The 22,488-nt window shown below is 43.3% G+C and overlaps 1 pseudogene; it reads right to left on the bottom strand.

Moving 5' to 3' along the window:
- Positions 1-378: 378 nt before the first annotated feature.
- On the bottom strand, positions 379-875 carry LOC116084733 (annotated as a pseudogene).
- Between the last annotated feature and the right edge of the window lie 21,613 nt (positions 876-22,488).

Genomic DNA, 22,488 nt, shown 5'->3' with positions numbered 1-22,488 from the left:
AAAGCAAACAGAGCCAGCAGTGGGATACATCCGGTAAGCGTCACTCCTCCATGGCCTCAGCTTCAGTTTCTGCCTCCAGATTCTTGTGCTGACTTCCTGCCTTGGCTACCTTTCATGATAGACTACAATCTTCAAGATGAAATTTTCTTATTCCCTATCTTGGTTACTTTTCTTTTTTTTCTTATTTAGTTTTTATTCATAATCATAAGCTTACCTCTGGAATCCAGCTAGACTCGGAGGGAAATGAGGAAAATGTGAAACCCCAACAACTTCAGTGAGAGCAAAGATTACAGGGTATTGCGAGTAGATGGGGTAGGGTGCTCTCCTGAGCTACAGAAGCGATGGTCTGGAGGGTAAAAAGGCAGCGAGTCAAAAGCATTACAATTGTTCGCGGTTGGAAATGGTGATCTTCTTGCTGGTCTTGCCATTCCTGGACCCAAAAAAATGCTCCATGGCTTCCATAATGCTCACGTCTGTGTTCACCTTCCCAGAGACCACATGCGGCATCCAGCCACTGAGTCTTGGCAGTGCAGATAAAAAACTGGGAACCATTTGTGTCTGGTCCAGCATTTGCCATGGACAAGATGCCAGGATCCATATGCTTCAGGATGAAGTTCTCATCCTCAAATTTCTCCCCATTGATGGACCAATGCCATTATGGCATGTGAAGACACCACCCTGGTACACAAAACCCTGGAATAATTCTGTGAAAGGAGGAACTTTTGTATCCAAATCCATTCTTTCCAGTGCTCAGAGCATGAAAGTTTTCTGCTGTCTTTGGAACTTTGGCTGCAAACAGCTCAAAGGAGATGCAGCCCCAAGGGTATGCCATTGGCCACCATGTCAAAGTACATGATGGGGTTGATCATGGCTGCAGCAAGCTGCAACAGGGGACAGTGGTATCTGCCTTTTCCATTGCTGTGATAAGACACTTGACCAAGGCAACTTATAAAGAAAGAGTTTATGGGGGACTAAGAGTTCTAGAGGGTTAGAAGCATGGCAGCAAGTGGGCAGGCTAGAGCAGTAGCCGAGAGTACACATCTTGATCCACCATGAGACAGAGAGGTAACTGGGAATGATGTGATCCTTTAAAACCTCAAACCCCACCCTCAGTAACACACATCCTCCAAGACCACACCTCCTAGTCCTTCCCAACCATTCCACAAACTGGGGACCAAGTATTCAAACACGAGTCTGTGGGGATCAATATCATTCAAGCCACCACACTTTCCCAGGATGCTCTTGGTCCTGGTGGTTATCACAGCAATAGGAAGCTAACTAAGAGCTGCTTTGATACTTCTAAACACAAAAGTAATCTCTGAGTTGGAGGCTACCCTGGTCTATATAGTGAGTTCCAGGACAGCCAAGGATACACAATGACCCTGTCTTTAAAAATATATGTATATATTATGGGCCAGAATGATGGCTCAGCAGATAAAGGTGCTTGCTGCCAAGCCTGACATGAGGGCCTGAGCCGAATCTCCAGAATCCACATGGTGGAGAGAGAGACGTGATTCCTGATAGCTGTCCTCTGACCTGCACACATGTACCACAGCATGTATACATACACAAAATAAATAAGCAAACAAATGTAAAAAGCCTTAGAAATCACTTTACATCCAATATAAATGCAATAAATATACCTTCACTTAACAGACAAGTAAAATAGCAAGCAGGTGCGTGTTTGTGTGTCAATATTTTATTTCATAAAATAGTTATGAACTTTCTCCTTCCAAAATAATTATAAGGCTATCTAAATTCACCTCAGTGCTGTGCCTTGGATTCTCCCATTGAAGGATGAGCCTATCTGTCATCTAGAATCTATTAGGAACTACTTTGGCTGAGCCCTGAAACTGAGCTGCCATGTATCAATTACCCAGGATTGAGCTGGCATTTGCTTCCTGCCAGCAACCATGCACACAGTTCCTGAGGATTGCCTTACTGAACGCTGTTGCAGAAAACATAATATTGACCCTTGTAGGAAGCTAGGGTTTTAAAAGATAGGACTAAAGGATGGGTATAAAAGTGAGAACTTAAGATTGGGGAGCCCGTGGCCGCCTTAGGCTTCCTGTGGGCAGTATCTTCAGATGGCTGTCAGAGGCCCTGAAATAGAAGACAAAGCTTTCTCTTCCACTAGAGTTGAACAGAAGGAGGTGGTAACAAGTTCCCAGTTCCTTCCTTAAACCTCCATGAAAACAAAGACTTAAAACCAGGGGACCCCTACTTGCGGTGTCTTCTGCCAATTGCTTTAGAGACCAGAAAACTGAGCAAAGATGGATGGACCCTGGTCTAAGCTTCTCTACTCCTTGCCACTTCTCCTTTCCCGTGTGCATTTACAGATGATGTTCATCTGGGAAGGTTTTGCTGGTAGGGATGGAATTGGGTCCTATGCCCCTGAGTGACAGTCAGGCTGAAAATGGTTTTCTGATGCCAGGTGCATCCTAGTGCAGGGCATTCAGAGGACTACCAGGGTCCTGGCCCTTTAAAACAAACATTGGGCACATGCAGAGGAACCAGAATTCACTCCAGACCCATCCTTCAGGACAAGTGGCTAACACAGGTGCTCTGGGCTTCCATGTTCACTTCATCATGACAGCTATGGACAGTTAGAGATAGCCTGCCTCGCTTCAAAATGTGCTACTTGCAGTCTTTTTTTTTTTTTTTTAATTTTTAAATTTCACATGCATTGGTGTTTTGCCTGAATGTATGTCTGTGTGAGGATGTTGGGTCCCCTGGATCTGGAGTTACAGATAGTTGTGGGCTGTCATTGGTACTTGGAATTGAATCCAGGTCCTCTGGAAGAGCAGCCAGTGCTCTTAACCGCTGAATCATCTCTCCAGCTCTCAAATGTGTAGCTCAGGCTGGCCTGGAACTTGTGAATCTCCTTTAGCAAATCCTACAGGTATGCACCACCTCAACCAGTGCCACCTACAGCCATAATAGAAAGTGAAATTAAGGTCAAAGAATTCTTGTGCTGCTGCAAGCCTGTCTGGCCAGAGGGAAATGGTGCTGAAGTGGTCAGTGTGGGATGGACGCAGAAAAGACTGACGATCTCCGGGCTCTTTACTCTCTAACTATGCTGAATGCTGGAGCTGATGGCTTCTGAAAAAATTAACTTTCTTGCTTATTCTGTGGCTGCATACCATGGACTGCTTTTCTCTCTAACTCTTTATGCTTTATTGAATGCTGTCTCTTTATTTTATCACTCTCTGTTACTGTTCTGTGCTTCATGAAGCACTGAAAACTTAACGCTTACTGTTTTGTCTTACTGTTCTGTGCTAAATACTTAACTCATTGTTCTGTGCTTCATTAAGCACTGAAGAAACTTAACACTTTATTGCTCTTATTATTTGCTTTGTAATTCTCTGTGCTGATTAAGCACTGGAAACCTTAACTCTTACTTTATAAACTTACTTTATAAGTCTCTGGCAGTTAACATATGCTGTATAGCAGGGGGAATTCAGTAGAAGGTTTACTGCTAAGACTCCTTTCTCTGTTGGCCAGAAACCTCGCCTCTCACTAGCCAGGTAAGAGGGAGGCTTGAAACAATTAACTATTTTTTTTTTAAAAGCATTTATTTATTTTATGTATATGAGTACACTGTAGCTGTCTCCGGACACATCAGAAGAGGACTCCGGATCCCATTACAGGTGGTTGTGAGCCACCATGTGGTTGCTGGGAATTGAACTCAGGACCTCTGGAAGAGCAATTGGTGCTCTTAACCGCTGAGCCATCTCTTCATCCCAGCAATTAACTTTTACTGAACCAGAAAAACAAAGACATGTTCGCAGTGAGAAATACTTGTACACAAGCAAATATGCATAGACACATACACAGTCATACGTACATTTCATACATGTACAGACATGCTGGACCCAACTGTCTGTCTCATGAACTCCACAGTATTTATGTATACTTAAACACACACACACACACACACACACACACACACACACACACACACACCCCTCTATACTTACAAATGCATGCATATATTTGGTGGATAGAGCAAAAGCCCAAGCACCAGCACACAAAGAACTCACTCTGGGTGGAAAATAAACTCCAATCTTTACTGTATAAAGACATGAGAAGCTTCTCTCTGCCTTGCTGTTAAGAAAGCTGCTGTCCTGTGGTAAGACAAAGCCCACTCGCGGCTTTCTGTTCTCTCGGTCTCCACTCTCTGTGCTGTCCTGCCTCGCCTCGCTCCTCGCCCTGTTCTACTTCTGTATTCTGCTGTCTCTTCTGCTGCTAGTTTGCATCTACTCTGCTGCTTTTCTATTCTCCTTTTGTTTACTTAATGTCTTTGTTCCTAGTTTTTGTACTTATTTAGGAGAATAGATCACATGGTGTTCCAAGCCTTTTTTTTTTTTCTCAAAAGTTCACAAGTACAAACATAAACTCAAATCATAAATTGAATAAGAAGTTACAACAGGCTGGGAGGTGCTGGTGCACGCCTTTAATCCCAGCACTTGGGAGGCAGAGGCAGGCAGATTTCTGAGTTCTAGGCCAGCCAGGGCTATACAGAGAAACCTTGTCTTAAAAAAAAAGAAAAGAAAAGAAAAAAAAAGAAAAAAAAAAGAAGTTATAACAGAGTGCTTACGTGTGTTTTCATTAAGTCTAGTTATCTAACTAAACATTTATTTTTCTGATTTTTATTGATATTTTCTTTATTTACATTCCAAATGTTATCCCCTTTCTTCACTTCCCCTCTGAAAACCCCCTATCTGTTCTCCCCTTCCCCTGCTCACCAACCCACCCACTCCCACTTCCTGGCCCTGGCATTTCCCTACACTAGGGCATAGAGCCTTCACAGGACCAAGGGCTCTCCTCCCACTGATGAACAAACAACAAGGCCATCCTCTGCTACATATGCAGCTGGAGCCATGAGTCCCACCATGTGTACTCTCTGGTTGGTGGTTTAGTCCTTGGGAGCTCTGGGGGTACTAGTTAGTTCATATTGTTCCTCCTTTGGGGCTGGAAAACCCTTCAGCTCCTTGGGTCCTTTCTCTAGCTCCTCCATTGGGGACCCTGTGCTCAGTTCAACGACTGGCTGTGAGCCTCCACTTTTGTATTTGTCAGGCAATAGTAGGGCCTCTCAGGAGACAGCTATATCAGGCTCCTGTCAGCAAGCACTTGTTGGCATCCACAATAGTGATTGGGTTTGATGACTGAATATGGGATGGATCCCCAGGTGGAGCAGCCTTTGGATGGTCATTCCTTCAGTCTCTGCTCCATAATTTATCCCTGTATCTCCTCCCATGGGTATTTTGTTCCCCTTCTAAGAAGGACCAAAGTATCCACACCTTGGTCTTCCTTCTTCTTGAATTTCTTGTGGTTTGTAAATTGTATCTTGGGTATTCCAAGCATCTGGGCTAATATCCACTTCTCAGTGAGTGCATACCATGTGTGTTCTTTTGTGACTAGATTACCTCACTCAGGATATTTTCTAGTTCCATCCATTTGCTTAAGAATTTCATGAAGTCATTGTTTTTAATAGCTGAGTAGTATTCCATTGTGTAAATGTACCACATTTTCTGTATCCATTCCTCTGTTGAGGGACAACTGGGTTGTTTCCAACTTCTAACTATTATAAATAAGTGTGCTATGAACATAGTGGAGCATGTGTCCTTATTACATGTTGGAGCATCTTCTGGGTATATGTCCAGAAGCAGTATTGCTAGGACCACAGTTAGTACTATATCCAATTTTCTGAAAAACCTCCAGACTGATTTCCAGAGGGGTTGTACCAGCTTGCAATCCCACCAGCAATAAAGGAATATTCCTCTTTCTCTACCACCTCACCAGCATCTGCTATCACCTGAATTTTTGGTCTAAGTCATTCTGACTGGTGTGAAGTGGAATCTCATGGTTGTTTTGATTTGCATTACCGTGATGACTAAGGGTGTTGAACATTTCTTTTGTTTTGTTTTTTGTTTTTTGTTTTTTTTTTTTTTGTTTTTGTTTTTCAAGACAGGGTTTCTCTGTGAAGCCCTGCTGTCCTGGAACTCACTCTGTAGACTGGGTTTGCCTCGAACTCAGAAATCCACCTGCCTCTGCCTCCCAAGTGCTGGGATTAAAGGTGTGCGCCACCACTGCCTGGCTGACACATTTCTTTAGGTGCTTCTCAAACATTTGGTATTTCTCAGTTGAGAATTCTTTGTTTAGCTCTATACCCCATTTTTAATAGGGTTATTTGGTTCTCTGGAGTCTAACTTCTTGAGTTCTTTGTATATATTGGATATTAGCCCTCTATCAGATGTAGGATTGGTAAAGATTTTTTCCTAATCTGTTGGTTGCCATTTTGTCCTACTGACAGTGTCCTTTGCCTTACAGAAGCTTTGTAATTTTATGAGGTCCCATTTGTCAATTCTTGATCTTGGAGCATAAGCTATTGGTGTTCTGTTCAGGAAAATTTCCCCTGTGCCCATGTGTTTGAGGCTCTTCCCCACTTTCTCTTCTATTAGTTTCTATATCTAATTTTATGTGGAGGTCTTTGATCCACTTGGACTTGAGCTTTGTACAAGGAGATAAGAATGGATCAATTTTCATTCTTCTTTCTACATGCTAACCACCAGTTGAGCCACCACCATTTATTGAAAATGCTGTCTTTTGGGCTGGTGAGATGGCTCAGCGGGTAAGAGCACTGACTACTCTTCCGAAGTTCCTGAGTTCGAATCCCAGCAACCACATGGTGGCTCACAACCACCCATAATGATATCTGACTCCCTCTTCTGGTATGTCTGAAGACAGCTACAGTGTACTTATTTAAAATAATAAATAAATATTTAAAAAAAAAAGAAAAGAAAATGCTGTCTTTTTTCCACGGGATGCTTTTAGCTCCTTTGTCAAAGATCAAGTGACCATAGGTGTGTCAGTTCATTTCTGCGTCTTCAGTTCTATTCCATTGATCCACCTGCCTCTCACTGTACCAATACCATGCAGTTTTTATCACAATTGCTTTGTAGTACAGCTTAAGGTCAGGGATGGTGATTCCATCAGAGGTTCTTTTATTATTGAGAATAGTTTTTGCTATCCTAGGTTTTTTGTTATTCCAGATGTATTTGCAAATTGCTCTTTCTATCTCTGTGAAGAATTGAGATGGAATTTTGATGGGGATTGCATTGAATCTGTAGACTGCTTTTGGCAATATGGTCATTTTTACTATATTAATCCTGCCAGTCCATGAGCATGGGAGATCTTTCCACCTTCTGAGATCTTTTTCGATATCTTTCTCCATAGACTTGAAGTTCTTATCATATAGATCTTTCGATTGCTTAGTTAGAGTCACACCAAGGTATTTTATATTATTTGTGACTATTGTGAAGGGTATTGTTTCCCTAATTTCTTTCTCAGCCTGCTTATCCTTTGTGTAGAGGATGGCCACTGATTTGTTTGAGTTAATTTTATATCCAGCTACTTTGCTGAAGTTGTTTATCAGGTTTAGGAGTTTTCTGGTGGAATTTTTAGGGTCACTTAAGTATACTATCATATCAACTGCAAATAGTGATAATTTGACTTCTTCCTTTCCAATTTGTATCCTTTTGATGTCCTTTTGTTGTCTTATTGTTCTGGTTAGGACTTAGTGTACAATATTGAATAGGTAGGGAGAGAGTGGGCAGCCTTGTCTAGTCCCTGATTTTAGTGGGATTGCTTCAAGTTTCTCTCCATTTAGTTTGATGTTGGCTACTGGTTTGCTGCATATTGACTTTACTATGTTTAGGTATGTGCCTTGAATTCCTGATCTTTCCAAGACTTTTATCATGAAGGGGTGTTGAGATTTGTCAAATGCTTTCTCAACATTTAGTGAAATGGTCATATGGTTTTTCTTTGAGTTTGTTTATATAGTGGATTACGTTGATGGATTTCCGTATATTGAACCATCCCTGCATCCCTAGGATAAACGTTTTGATGTGTTCTTGGATTCGATTTGCAAGAATTTTATTGAGTTTTTTGCATTGATATTCATAAGGGAAATTGGTCTGAAGTTCTCTTTCTTTGTTGGGTCTTTGTATGGCTTAAGTATCAGAGTAATTGTGGCTTCACAGAATGAATTGGGTAGAGTACCTTCTATTTCTATTTTGTGGAATAGTTTGAGGAGTATTGGCATTAGGTCTTCTAATTTGAAGGTCTTCTTTGAAGGTCTGATAGAACTCTGCACTAAACCCACCTGGTCCTGGTCTTTTTTGGTTGGGAGATTATTAATGACTGTTTCTATTTCTTTAGGGGGTTATAGGACTGTTTAGATAGCTTATCTGATCCTGATTTAACTTTGGTACCTGGTATCTGTCTAGAAAACTGTCCATTTTATCCAGATTTTCGAGTTTTGTTGAGTATAGGCTTTTGTAGTAGGAATTGTGACTTTTTGGATTTCCTCAGCTTCTGTTGTTATGTCTTCCTTTTCATTTCTGATTTTGTTAATTAGGATACTATCTCTGTGCTCTCTAGTTAGTCTGGCTAAGGTTTATCCATCTTGTTGATTTTTTTCAAAGAACCAGCTCCTGGTTTGGTTAATTCTTTGTATAGTTCTTTTTATTTCCACTTGGTTGATTTCAGCCCTAAGTTTAATTATTTTCTGAAGTCTACTCCTCTTGGGTGTATTTGCTTCTTTTTGTTCTAGTTCTTTCAGATGTGCTTTCAAACTGCTAGTATATGTCCTCTCCAGTTTAATTTTGGAGGCATTCAGGGCTATGAGTTTTCCTCTGAGGACTGCTTTCATTGTGTCCCATAAGTTTGAGTATGCAGTGGCTTCATTTTCATTAAACTCTAAAAAGTCTTTAATTTCTTTCTTTATTTCTTCTTTAACCAAATTGTCATTGAGTAGAGTGTCATTCAGCTTCCACATGTATGTGGGCTTTCTATTGTTTATTTTGTTATTGAAGACCAGCCTTAGTCCATGGTGATCTGTTAGGATTCATGGAATTATTTCAATCTTCTTGCATTTGTTGAGGCCTGTTTTGTGACCGATTATATAGTCAGTTTTGGAAAAGGTACCGTGAGGTGCTGAGAAGAAGGTATATTCTTTTGTTTTAGAATAAAATGTTCTATAGATATCTGTTAAATCCATTTGGTTCATAACTTCTGTTAGTTTCACTGTGTCTCTGTTTAGTTTCTGTTTTCATGATCTGTCCATTGATGAGAGTAGGGTGTTGAAGTCTCCCACTCTTATTGTGTGAGTTATAATGTGTGCTTTGAGCTTTAGTAAAGTTTCTTTTATGAATGTGGTTGCTCTTGCCTTAGGAGTGCATATGTTCAGAATAGAGAATTCTTCTTGGTAGATTTTTCCTTTGTTGAGTATGAAGTGTCCTTCCTTATCTTTTTTGATAACTTTAGGCTGAAAGTTGATTTTATTCGATATTAGAATGGCTACTCCAGCTTGTTTCTTGGGACCATTTGCTTGGTGAATTGTTTTCCAGCCATTTACTCTGAAGTAGTGTCTACCTCTATCACTGAGGTGGGTTTCCTGTATGCAGCAAAATGTTGGGCCCTGTTTATGTATTCAGTCTGTTAGTCTATGTCTTTTTATTGGGGGAATTGAGACCATTGACATTAAGAGATAGCAAGGAAAAAAGATTGTTGCTTCCTGTTATTTTTGTTGTTATAGGTAAGATTATGTTTTTTGTGGCTATCTTCTTTTTGTTTTGTTAAAAGAAGATTATTTTCTTACTTTTTTGAGGGTGTAGTTTCCCTCCTTGTGTTGGAGTTTTCCATTTATTATCCTTTGAAGGACTAGATTTGTAGAGAGATATTGTTTAAATTTGTTTTTATCATGGAATATCTTGGTTTCTCCATCTATGGTTTTTGAGAGTTTTGCTGGGTATAGTAGTAGCCTTGGTTGGCATTTGTGTTCTCTTAGGGTCTGTATAACGTCTGACCAGGATCTTCTAGCTTTCATAGACTCTGGTGAGAAGTCTGGTGTAATTCTGATAGGTCTGCCTTTATATGTTACTTGACCTTTTCCCCTTACTGCTTTTAATATTTTTTCTTTGTTTTGTACATTTGGTGTTTTGATTATTATGTGACAGGAGGAATTTCTTTTCTGATCCAATCTATTTGGAGTTCTGTAGACTTCTTGTATATTCATGGGCATCTCTTTTTGGGCTAGGGAAGTTTTCTTCTATAATTTTATTGAAGATATTTAGTAGCCCTTTAAGTTGGAAATCTTCACTCTCTTCTATACCTATTATTCTTAGGTTTGGTCTTCTCATTGTGTTCTGGATTTCCTGGATGTTTTGAGTTAGGATCTTTTTTGCATTTTGCATTTTCTTTGGTTGTTGTGTCAATGTTTTCTATGGTATCTTTTGCACCTGAGATTCTTTCTTCTATTTCTTGTATTCTGTTGGTGATGCTTGCATCTATGATTCCTGATCTCTTTCCTAGGTTTCCTATCTTGAGAGTTGTCTCCCTTTGTGATTTCTTAATTGTTTCTACTTCCATTTTTAGATCCTGGATGGTTTTGTTCAATTCCTTCACCTGTTTGGTTGTGGTTTTCTGTAATTCTTCAAGGGATTTTTGTGTTTCCTCTTTAAGGGCTTGAACCTGTTTACCTGTGTTCTCCTGTATTTCTTTAAGGGAGTTATTTATGTCCTTCTTAAAATCCTCTATCAGCTTCATGAGATGTGATTTTAAATACACATCTTGTTTTTCCACTGTATTGGGATATCCAGGGCTTGCTATGGTGGGAGAACTGGGTTCTAATGATGCCAAGTAGTCTTGGTTTTTGTTGGTAAGATTCTTGTATTAGCCTTTTGACATCTGGTTATCTCTGGTGTTAGATGTTCTTTCTGTCTCTGGTTGGAGCTTGTTCCTCCTGTGGGTCTGTAAGCCTGTGTCAGCACTCCTGGGGGACCAGCTCTCTCCTGGAGGAACTTGTGTACAGAGGGCTCTGGAACAGCCCAAGCTCTGGGTGCAGATGGAGACCAAAAGGATCCTGTCCCAGCTACAGCACTGTTCCTGTGTTCTGCTTGTTCCTGGCTGGCCCCACTCCAGACAGTTATTGGAGAGAAAGTGGCTATCTCACTTTTGAGCCAGGGAGTGAAGGAACTCCTGGGAGAACAGGTCTCTCCTGGGGGCACCCATGCACAGTGGACTGTGGATCGGCCTCAGCTCAGGGGTGCAGATAACTAAACATTCATTATCTGCCACTAGCTCTACAGGTAAATTATAGTTTAAAACTACAACTCTTAGTTCTAAGTTAGCAAATCATCTGCCTAGTGTTTCATTAGTATTGAAGTTTTGTAGAGATAAATCCAGTTAATATTTTCTCATCTGTCCTTGCACCTACAGTAAACTGTTCATTCCCAGTTTAGGACCTTGGTTATCAGGTAATAGTTTTATAACCAGAAAGGAATGTCTGATTATAAATTTGTTACATGCCTGATTTCTATTTTAGTGCAATTAACTCATGACACATGAAGCCTTTGCAGAGCTCTAATTCCAGCCCTTTCTATAGTATAAACTTAGGAATTCTATAGAATAATTATTAGTAATTTAAAAGCCATCCATTTGTCTACATTGCATCACTACAAGACAGAACATCATGAGTCTGCAGGAAATCTGTTCAATGGGGTGGGCTAATGACAAGGGATTGTTATATTAGTTTAATAATGACAGAACAAGAATCAATCCTGAGATGAAGTATCTCAGGTCTTGCCTCTGAGAGCTCACCTATCATAGTCCAGTCCATAAAAAAAAAAAAAAAGTAGACCATCTCCTATCCTTTGACCTATCCTTTAATCTATTCTAGATGGCCCCTGCCATTATACTATGCAGGATCTGTGACTCACATGAATACAGCAGGCATCTGTGTAAACACAGTCACCAACAGGCTCCAAGACTTCTGAAGGTGCCCAAGACCCTCCTAGAACCCCACTTGCCTGGAACCTCCATGAACCCTTCAGCACAGTTTCTGTCATCCCTAGATAATGTAAAGCACATGTTAGGTGCCTACAGGGCGCTGCATTTGTGTGCATTCAGCATAGAGCTCAGGGTGTGGCAATTTCAAATGTTGCTTTGAGAAACTGTACTAATTTGCTTTCTCTTACAGTGATAAAAAACCATGGCCAAAAGCAACTGGGGGAGGAAAGTGTTTATTTCTCTTTGAGATTATAATTTATCATCAAGGACAGTGGGAGAAGGATTGCCAGGCAGGACCCTGGAGGCAGGAACTGAGACTGAAGCCATGGAGAAATACTGCTCTCTGATCCCTTGTGGCTTTCTCAGCCTGCTCTCTTATACCATCCAAAACCACCTGCCCAGGAATGGCACTGTCTACAGTGGCCTGGTCCCTCCCATGTCAATCATTAATCAAGAGAATGGCACTCATATTTGCCTACCAGCCAGTCTGATGGGGATACTTTCTCAGCTAAGATGACATCTTTTTAGATGAATCTGGCATGTGTCAGGTTGGCAAAAAAACTAACTGATACAGGAACATTTTGGATATTTATCCCAAAATATTTTTTCATCTGTGGTTGATTGACTATAAAAACCATGACTTACACATATTATCTTATTTCAAACATTATATATTTAAATATACATATCTTAAATCTTTTAAATAGAAAAGTATGCCAGACTATAAATGCCTGTACTTGCACATATATGCATTTTTGTATAAAAATTAGGTTTTATGGCAATCTATTTATATTAATAAGAGACTGTGTGATTCTATTGAATGGCACAGTGCTAGAAATAAGATGAACTTTTGAACTGCTTGTGGAATATAAAGTAATTCTTCCTTGTCTAAGAAAAGAACTGGGGTAATTCCTGAAACACCCAAAATATTCATATATTCCTTAATCAGCAATCTGTATTAGTAGACACCCCAGATTTCAGTTCCACAGTCCGTCACTCCTCCCAGAAGTCAAAGCGTTAGACAGTATAGGCAATATTTGTGCCCGAAAACTGGGCATAAACACATAGATAGCCCTTGAATTAGATCAAGTCTCAGCAAAGTATGGCTTTTCTATTTCTATTTTCATTCTGACTGGATAATATTTACCAAATACTCCCCTGACGTGACTGTTCTCCACAAGATGAGCAGTTTTACTGATTGTAGGAAGTAGCATCAGTCCCAGTAAGAGTCCCTTGCAGATGTTTCTGCCAGGCGACCACTGGGTGACCCAGTCTCACTGCTGCCTCTTCTGGAGAGTCCCGACTCAGCAACACCAGTAATATGGTTTTAGAATCCCAATTATCAAGTAACCTCAAGTTCTAACCATGTGTTATGATGGAAGGCTTGGCTTCCTAAAGAGTCACTCTTAGATGTTCTTGGTGACCTGGGATGACCATGAGAATGATGTCTGAGATCTCAAGACATTGTCCCCTTGGCCACTTAAGCTTCTCTTAGATATTATTTAGTTGTGTGGTGTAAGGGCTACATGGATGTTTTTGAGGACAACTTGCAAGAGTCAGTTCTCTCCTTCTACCATGTAGGTCCTGGAAATTTGTGGCAAGCACCTATACTGGCTCAGTTCCCTCTGGCTTTACCCTCAGCCTTTTATAAAATGACGCAGGCTGAACACTCACACCATCATTTCCTGAGGCCCAGATCTGTTTCTTCTGTCTCAGGGGCAATAGCTAAAATTAGCTGCACCTTCTGCTTCATGGCAAGTGGACACTCTCATCACCTGCTTGGGCATCTTTCTTGATGTGCACCACATTCTGTTCCTCTGAGCTCTTTGGTCAAATAAATTAAATAATAATTTAAATAACACTTATTTCCATTGGTGCCCAGTTCCTTTTTTCCTAGTTGCTATGTTCAGAGATCCCTCTGAAGCACTCCCTGACAAGGATTCGGTGGTCTCCTGCAGGGGGTAATCCTAACTGACCTTTCTCTTGTTCATCTTCTCTAACAGTGACAGCACCCTAGATGGTATCCTCAGAAGCCAATGACATGGTCCCAAACCCACCTTGGAAATCCCAAACAGAGTGACCAGAGGCCAGACTTTCTGCAAAGTACTGGATCCCAGCAGGGTTTGCCTGAGAGGAACAGAAGTGAGTCTGTAATGACATCATGTCCAAGGCTCAGGACAATTGACCTGAGAGAACTCTAAGGAGAAATATGGTGTGGTACTCTGCTCCTGTGTGTGTCTGTGTGTGTGTGTGTGTGCACATGTGTGTGCATGTGCTTGAGTATGTGTGTTTGTGTGTGTCTCTGTGCATGTGTCAGAAATTTGTGTGCACATGTATATGTGTGCATGTGTTTACCTCTGTGCATGTTTGTGCACGTGTGTGCATGTGTGTGTGTGTGTGTGTGTGTGCGTGCGCGCACATGTGAATGAGTTTGTATGTATATTTGTGAGTATGTGTGCACATGTGTGTGCATGTACATGAATGTGTATGTGTGTGTATGTGTGTGCATGTGTGCTTGTTCTCTGCCTTGAAATTGAGTGCTTGCCTCCTTGAATGACACCCAATTATTTAATAGAAAACTCGTCATGTGTTCTAACCATGTGCTATGCTAGAACTCAGTGTTGCTGAGTTGGGACTCTCCAGAAGAGGCAGCAGCGAGACTGGGCCACCCAGTGGTCACCTGGCAGAACCAGGGAATATTCTGAAAGTAGAAATGGGTGTGAGGGTCAAACAGGCTGAATCAGTAGGGGCAGACTGGAAGAGGCCAAGCAGCTGATTCCTCCAACCTTTCTTGATAACTTGGAAAACCATTTCAGTACCAGTGACCTCGCTGGACCCTAGACCTGGCTTTGGTCACAATCAGCTAAAGGAGGCTTGCCAACAGTGGCTTCCTTTCCCATGGCTTCTCTCAGCACTCACAGGTAAATACCGTACTTGTTGATGTAAAGTATATATAAGAATCTGGATTCTCTGGGAGATTTTGTCTTGAGATAGAAAAATATGGTTTTAAAAAGACTAGCAAGGAGGGTTTATGAGACTTAGTGATATGATCTAAATCTATCATAGCCCATGTTATGATGGTGGTCCTTAACATAATAGTGTTGCTGGGTGGCAAACTCCTTAGAAAGCATTGGAGTCAAAAGCGATGAGCCCTGTATTAATCAGGGGTCCCTAGAAGAACAGAAATGATAGGATACCTATCATATGCATCACATATATAATATATATCATATATTAAATTCTCTATATTAAATTGACTTATGTTCAAATAATAACAACAGTTGCCCCCCACCCCTGAAACTAGTGCCCAGCCTTATGGACTGGGCACCTTAGCAGTCCTAATTTGGTCCTTAGAACCTGGAGAATGCTCAGAGAGCCTTCCTCAATAATGGGAGCTTGGAATGCTGGTTCTGATATCATTAAGGGGAGCAGCAGCCGCAGCCCTACAACAGGGTAAGTCAATCAAGGGTCAGGAGGGAAGCCTTTGAGCAAAAGGCTGCTAGATGGTCTTCCTTCTGGTATACGTGTTTTTATCTGGGCTGCAATCAGAAAGTGCCACCTGCATTTGGGGTGAGCCCCCCCCCCCCATCAACAAGGCAACCAGGACAGTTCTTCAGGTGAAGCTTTCTACTCGGGTGATTTTAGTTCGTAGCAAATTGACATTGAAACCAACATCTAAACCCCAGGCCCTTCCCTGGAGAGAGGATTCCTGTCCCCTCTAGAAACCGGATTAACCACCGGATCTTCAATTTGTTAATATTGTGTATACTCCTATGAGGGTGGCTTGGGGGCACTCATCCCTCATGCTCATATAGAGGTTGGTTATCTCTCTCTACCTTATGTTGGTTCTAGAGATAGAACCCACACACATTTCTACCCACTGAATCATCCTTCAGGCTTCCATAAGGGTGGATTGTGTCGGTGGACAGATCTGAAAGCACAGAGAGATTGTCCAATGGACTGAGGCAAATGGGTGGGTATATAGACAGAGGGGTTGAGGCAAACAGAAGCAAATGCTTTGCACTTGCAGGGGCGTGGGTAGCTTCCCCCCCTGAGACCCGTGTTCACTATTCTTCATAGCAGGGAACTGGCCTGGTTTCTGAGAGAGGGAGGCAGCTAGAAGATCCATGACCTAACTACCAAGACACTGACACAAGTGTGAAACTTGAAAGAACAACGCAGAGAAGACGGGTCACAGGCAGAAGCTCATGGGACCGGGTGAGTGGTGGTGAAGCAATAGAGCTGTTGCTTCCTCGTGCCACGTGACCATGGCCAACATAAGAAGAGTTGCTATAATGGCTGGCAGAACACCTTGGCCCTCAGCCAAGGACAGTGGAATAGGCCCTCAGCCTATGAAAATGGAATATACAGAATAACATAGCGACTCTCTGGGGATGGCATTGAAGCTATTAATGCTCCCTCATACAGAAGGGCTCTCACTAGATCCTGACCTGAGATGCTAACCACTGCTTTGCTCTGCCCTACATGATCTTGCAAGTACTAGAGTAGATAGAAAGTAGGATGACTAGAGATAGGAACTCTAGGGCCCGGCTGCTCCCACCAGTCATCACTCTCTTAGTTAGGTTTCTATTGCTCTGGTAAAACACCATGACCACCAAGCAACTTAGGGAGGACTTAGGGAGGAAAGGGTTTACCTCAATTTACACTTCCACAGCCCAGTCCATCATCCAGGGAAGTCAGGACAGGAACTCAAGCAGGGCAGGATCCTGAAAGCAGAAGCTGATGCAGAGGCCATGAAGAAGCACTGCTTACTGGCTTACTCCTCATGGCTTACTCAGCCTGGTTTCTTATAACACCCAGGACCACTAGCCCAGGGATGGCACCACCCACAGTGATCTGGGTCCTCTCACATCAATTATCAATCAATAAAATGCGCCCACAGCTTACCCAAAGACCAGTCTGGTGAGGATATCTTCTTAATTGAAGTTTCCTTTCCCCAGATGATTCTCTTATGTCCAGCTGACACAGAAGCCAGCCAGCACAGCCACCCATGCTGGGATGGGGCTTTCTGGTGATTCAGCTACCCTTGCTCCAATAAAGTTATTCGTTCACCTGCTGGGCTTGGAGGAATTGTGACTTCGGTTTATCATCAGTGCCCTGTCGGGAGTAAACATGTTTCTTTAAATGTCCCCAGGAAAAATCCTGCAACAACTCTTCTGGGGGGCTAAGCTAGAAGCTAGAACCTCCTGTAACGAGACAGTTCAGGAAGAGTACACTAATCAGACATTGAAAACCATTTATCCAAGAGATGGGCCAGAGGAATTAACACATCCCCAAAGCAGATTTCAGGCAGGTTAAGCTTCAAGCTTAAATACCCTGTTTGTCCAGAGTGGAGGAAGAAGGGCATAATCAGAGCCTGGCTGGCTGTTCAACAGAGCTAGCTTTGTTGGGAAACTTGATGTAGACGCTTTCCATGTCAGCCAGTGTACCTAGTAACTGATGGTCCCTATGGAGGTGTGGAGATGGGGCCACTCTGACACATAAGTTCCTTTAGCGATGTCACGCTCTTTTACTAGAGGGTTATTTTTCCCAAGTTGGATAAGTTAAAGTTCCTATTGCTGTAATAAAACACTAAGACTGAGACAGCTTAACAGAAACGAGGATTAGGGTTCCAGAGGGCTAAGAATCTGTCACCGTCATGGCGGGGGAAGCATGGCAGTGACCACAGATTCGATTGTTGGAGCAGCTGCTGAGAGCTCACATCTCACAGAAAAGAGGATATAGAGATAGCCAACTCAAAATAGCGAAGTTGTTAATCTCACAAAACCCGCCTCCAGTGACATCATCCTTCCTCCAGCAAGGCCACACCTCCTTAGCCTCCCCACACAAGGCCGCCAACAGGGGATAGAGCATTGAAATGTGAACACTATTTGAACGAATGTCAACATTTATTCAAACTGCCACACCAGTATCTGTCGTTTCAAAAAGTAAACTTTTCTGGGTGCTCTTTTTGCCTCGGTGGCGTGTTTTAGGGTACTACATTTTACTCTCCTGAAGTTGTGGAGTAGTGGGTCCTGGAGTGGAAACAGAGGTCAACAGATGTCACCTACTGAGGATGCTAAGGAACACTGACATCTTGCTGTGCCATACAGGGACCAGGAGACAAGGGGCTTGCCTGGGTCCAGAATCAGAGGCCAGACCAGGGAGTGCTTACTTGGGAACAACCTTTATGAAGGCAAATTAAAGGGGTAAAAGATGGAGATGTAAAGGCATGACATGCTGCTCCAGGCCTGAAGTAGAGAGAGAGCACCATGGAAAGACTGCATCAGGGAAATCACTGGGTGAGCCCCTCCAGACAGAGAGGGGAACGAAGGAACTCGGAGGCATACGGAGAAGCTGGAGGCGAGGTCGGCTGTAGCCTGGATGTGGTGATGATGGTAAATCTTCATTGCCAACTTGATTGGATTTAGAATCACCGTGGAGACATGCACTTCTAACTAGGGGACAAAGACTCAATCCCGAATGTAGGCAACAGCAGCCCATGCCGTCCTGCCCTGAATCAGGAGAGGGTGAGCTGAGCGCCACCAGTCATCTCTCTTTGACGCTCGGCTGTAGGTGCGTCATGACCACGCACCTCCTGTTCCTGTTACCAAGCCTTCCCACCACCGTAGACTGCAGCCACTCAAACCACGAGCCCAGAATAAGCCCTTCCTTCCCCTCACTTGCATTATGTTCAGTGTTCTATCAGAGCAGCAAGAAAAGTAACCAATACACCAGACTGCTATCACAGCCCAGGAGAAAAACGGCAGACAACCTCTGATGCCCCAAAGCCTAGAGCCGTTTGCTTTCTTCATATTCTCTTCCTGGGACTGCTGGCCAGACACTTTCTCTGCTAGTGTTAAGAGTGGAGAAGCCCTAACTGCGGAGGATCATGTAGGACCGCTCGAGTGAACTGATTCCTAAATCGAGGACACATGGCTTGGGCTACGACGAGAATAGCTTTTCCTAAATATTTCTAGCAAATATTTCAGGACTTCGAGGGATTTTTCTTTCATCCCCCATTCTTCTGCTTTGCTGGTCTCCCAGCTAAAGCCCCGCCTGCCTCCTGGGGGAACTCAGCTTTTCATGTGAGCCAGGGAATTGTCTCTGTCCTGTGCCTGGCTCTCTCCTGTCACCCCAGGGCTTCGATACTCATTACTGGGTCAGGCTTCCCAGCTCTGTGTTCCTTTCCAATACAATCAGTGCCAGCTGAATGCCTGAGCAGCTCCAGCATGTAGGATGCAGAACTGCTGATGGCCCTCATGTGTGACGACGCTGCTGGAGCATGCACAATCTTGCCTGTGACCCCCGCTTTGCCCAACCCCCACACTTCGGAATAGGTTTGGTGGAAAAGAGCAGATGTCTTGGCCGCAGCGAATCCCTCACAGTGCAGCCCTGCCTCAAACCAGAACACAGTTGTCTCTGCACTTACCCTGACAAGGACTTCTTAATCCAAAACCTAATATAGTCAGCACCCCAAAATCTACTTAGTTAGTCTTAGATCAAATACATATGAAAAGAATTGCATCTGCACTGAATATGTGCTTTTCTTCCCTGATCACACCACCTAAACAATACAAAAAGTCACATTAGAAGGCTTGAAAGAAAATGTGTTAGCTTAGGACCCCCAAGACTAAGCTCTCAGACCAAGTTCTGAGCACAAAGATTTATTTGTCCCCAGAGGGACAGAGGGCAGAGAGTAAAAGACAAAGACTATAGGATATAGAGGATGAGGGAGAAGGGGAAGGGAACAAGGGAGAGAGGGAAGGAATATTTGTCCCAGAGAGAACAAGACAAGGGACTATCTCTAGGTAGGGAGGAGACAGACTGTGACCCATAGGTAAATAGCAGTTTATAAAAGTACAAGGGCAATTGTTTAATTGGGCATGTTAATTAGGTGAGCCAAAGGGGGCTTTTGATTGCTGGACTTCAATACTTTGATAGCTAGGCCATGGTAGCCAGCCTCAGGAGGAGGGATTGCACAAATAGGGGCATAGACCTTAGTGACTAATGGTTTTCAGCAAGGCAGAGGGGATGGGAGAGAAGGGCAAGGCCTGCCAGAGCCACGCTCAAGCTGGCCAGGGTCCCTTCAGGGCTTAACATCGAGAGGACGCTCACAGGTCCTGTGTACGTACACGCTATCTGAGTTGTGTTGAGCATTTGAGCAGCCACAGGGTTGAGAAGTGACAGAGTCCGGGGACCAGTCACCCTGGACTGATGGATGATGCTCTTTCTTTCAGGAAAGGCTCCATTTGCCACAAAATGATGAAGTCACCCAATGGTACTGTTCATGGTGGTGAATAGACACTGTTGGCTTTGCTGGGTTTGTCACCATTGTCACCAAGTGTATCCTCAGGGACCTTTCCAGAGAGATAACTATGAAGAAAAGCCCCATCCATGGCAGCACCATCTGACTGGCTGGCCTCCTAGGCAGATTAAAATAGAGAAGATGGCCTGGACGTCATGGTTCATCTCTCTCTGCTTCCTAGACTGCAGGGGCCATGTGACTGCCATGTTGTCTTTCCGCCATGCCCTCCTACCATGTCAAACTGCATCCCCTCACACCAAGAGCCAGAGTAAACTTTTCCTTCCTTAAGTTGCTTGGCGTCTGGTATATATTGTCACATCAAGAAGAGCCGCTAAGGTAAAGCCCTGAGTCAGGCTGAAATCTTGTCCTGGAAGAATTCATGAAACAAATATTTTAAAGCCGCAGCCTTATGGGGCTGTCTAGATCTATATTTGGAAATCACCAGACAGATATTTTGCCTTCTGACACTTTCAGGAGAGGCGAGCACACAGCAGGAAGAGGCTGAGCAAGGCACTCTGGGCCTGAGTCTGTGACTAATGAGCTGGGGACTGGCTGGCCTCCCTGAGGCCCTGCTTCCTATTTGAAGGGCAGGGTGGGTAGACTTTCCATTTCACTCCCTGGAGCTCATTGTGCTGCGACTGCTTCTGCTGCTTCATAAAATCTTCTCTTCCTCTTGTGATGTGACTTACAGTTAAGAACTCTCTAATTTTTTATTTCCCACTGGCATTTGGATGCTAATAACTGGGACACAATTCCCCCCAGAACTCATTTGTAGCTAGTCTGTGTCTGCGGAGATGTCAGAACAGGCGATACCTTGCCCTGGTGCGTATAGGTGGCTGCAGCTCTTTTTGCTATATCAGGATGCTCTGTGAACGTCTGTGGCCTCGTTGGTATTGACTTCATCTTCTTTTCTGAGTAAGCTTATTTCCTCCTGATAAGATGTGAAGATTCTGAAAGGGAATGTTAAGAAACAATAGAAAGCCATCCTCCAACTCCGTCCTCAGCCCAGCTGAGAAGGTCCTCAGCGTGGTGGAGCTTAGTGTAGATTCACACGGGACCACACAGAACCACATCTGGAGGTGGCAGGGTTCCTGCAGGCCTGGGCAGTCGGGGAGCCATGAGTAGCTGCTCCAAGAGCAGGTGTCCCAAGAACACTGCCTCATACTCTCCTCCCTTCGAGCAGCCCTGTTCCAGCTTCCCAGGAGGGGCAGAACAGAGGTGGGGGGGGTCAATCCCAGAGCATAGAGTCTGCCCCAAGCTCAGGGTGTTGCTTGACATTATATCTTTCTAATAGCATCTGAATCTCTAGGTTTCCAAAAGTCTTAATCCTGACCTACCTAGCACACCAAGAACCTGGCTCTTGGGGCCCACCTATCACTTCAGGTAGTCTGAGGAGCTCTCAGAGAACAAGTATGGGAGACAGTGAGTCAGAGCCTCTGGAGGTGCCTGCCATCTAAACACACCATTGCCATTCATCCAGTTCCCTTTGGGATGTGTCCAGGAAGCAAATCTGAGCTATTTGAGAACTGGTGACCTATCAGAACTTACAGTTAAGAAGGTGAAAGAAGGAAATTAGGAATTTTAGAGAGAAGACCATGGGCTCCATGCTTACTCTGTTGGATTTGACTCTTCTATTCAATTTTATTTTATGTGTATGAGTGGCTTGTCTGCATGCATATCTATGCATGCATATATACATATATCTATGTACCACACGCATACATGCCTGGTATCCATTAAGTCCAAAAGAAGGCATTGGGTCCCTGGAACTAGAGTTACAGATGTTTGTGAACCAATGTATGGATGCTGAGAACTGAACCTGATCCTCCAGAAGAGCAGTCAGTGCTCTTAAGCTCTGAGCCATCTCTCCAGCACCCAATCTGCTGAATTTGAAATGTCTGAGGACCATCTAGGATAATCAACATCTAGCAAGGTAGTGGCTCCATTGAGGGACTGAGCTTAAGAAATCAACTTTGAGGTCAACAGTGTATGATGATCCCTGTAACCTTATGGCAAGGGTCATGTCACTCAGGAGCTCATGAAAGAACACATGCATGAGACAGGAATTACAAAAGGAAGAGAGAAGGCATGGCCTCCTCAAAGATCATGGAGAAAGTCTAGAGGGGGAAAAAGGGAGAGGCCAAAGGCTTAGGTACTTGATAACACAGACAAAATTATACAAATTCTGGTCCAGAAAGGAATAACCTAAGGGCTGGCTCTTTGCGAAGTAAGCAGTTGTCTGCCCAGGGTCTAGAGCACAGAAGTCTCTTATGGCACACTTGCAGAGCACAGGCTTGCACCCTTAGGCCAGTGTGTCATAGCTATGG

Source organism: Mastomys coucha, unplaced genomic scaffold (genome assembly GCF_008632895.1).
Source record: "Mastomys coucha isolate ucsf_1 unplaced genomic scaffold, UCSF_Mcou_1 pScaffold9, whole genome shotgun sequence".
Lineage (NCBI taxonomy): Eukaryota > Metazoa > Chordata > Mammalia > Rodentia > Muridae > Mastomys > Mastomys coucha.
Note: the sequence above shows the minus strand (reverse complement) of the source record. Positions and strands in the feature narration are given on the sequence as shown.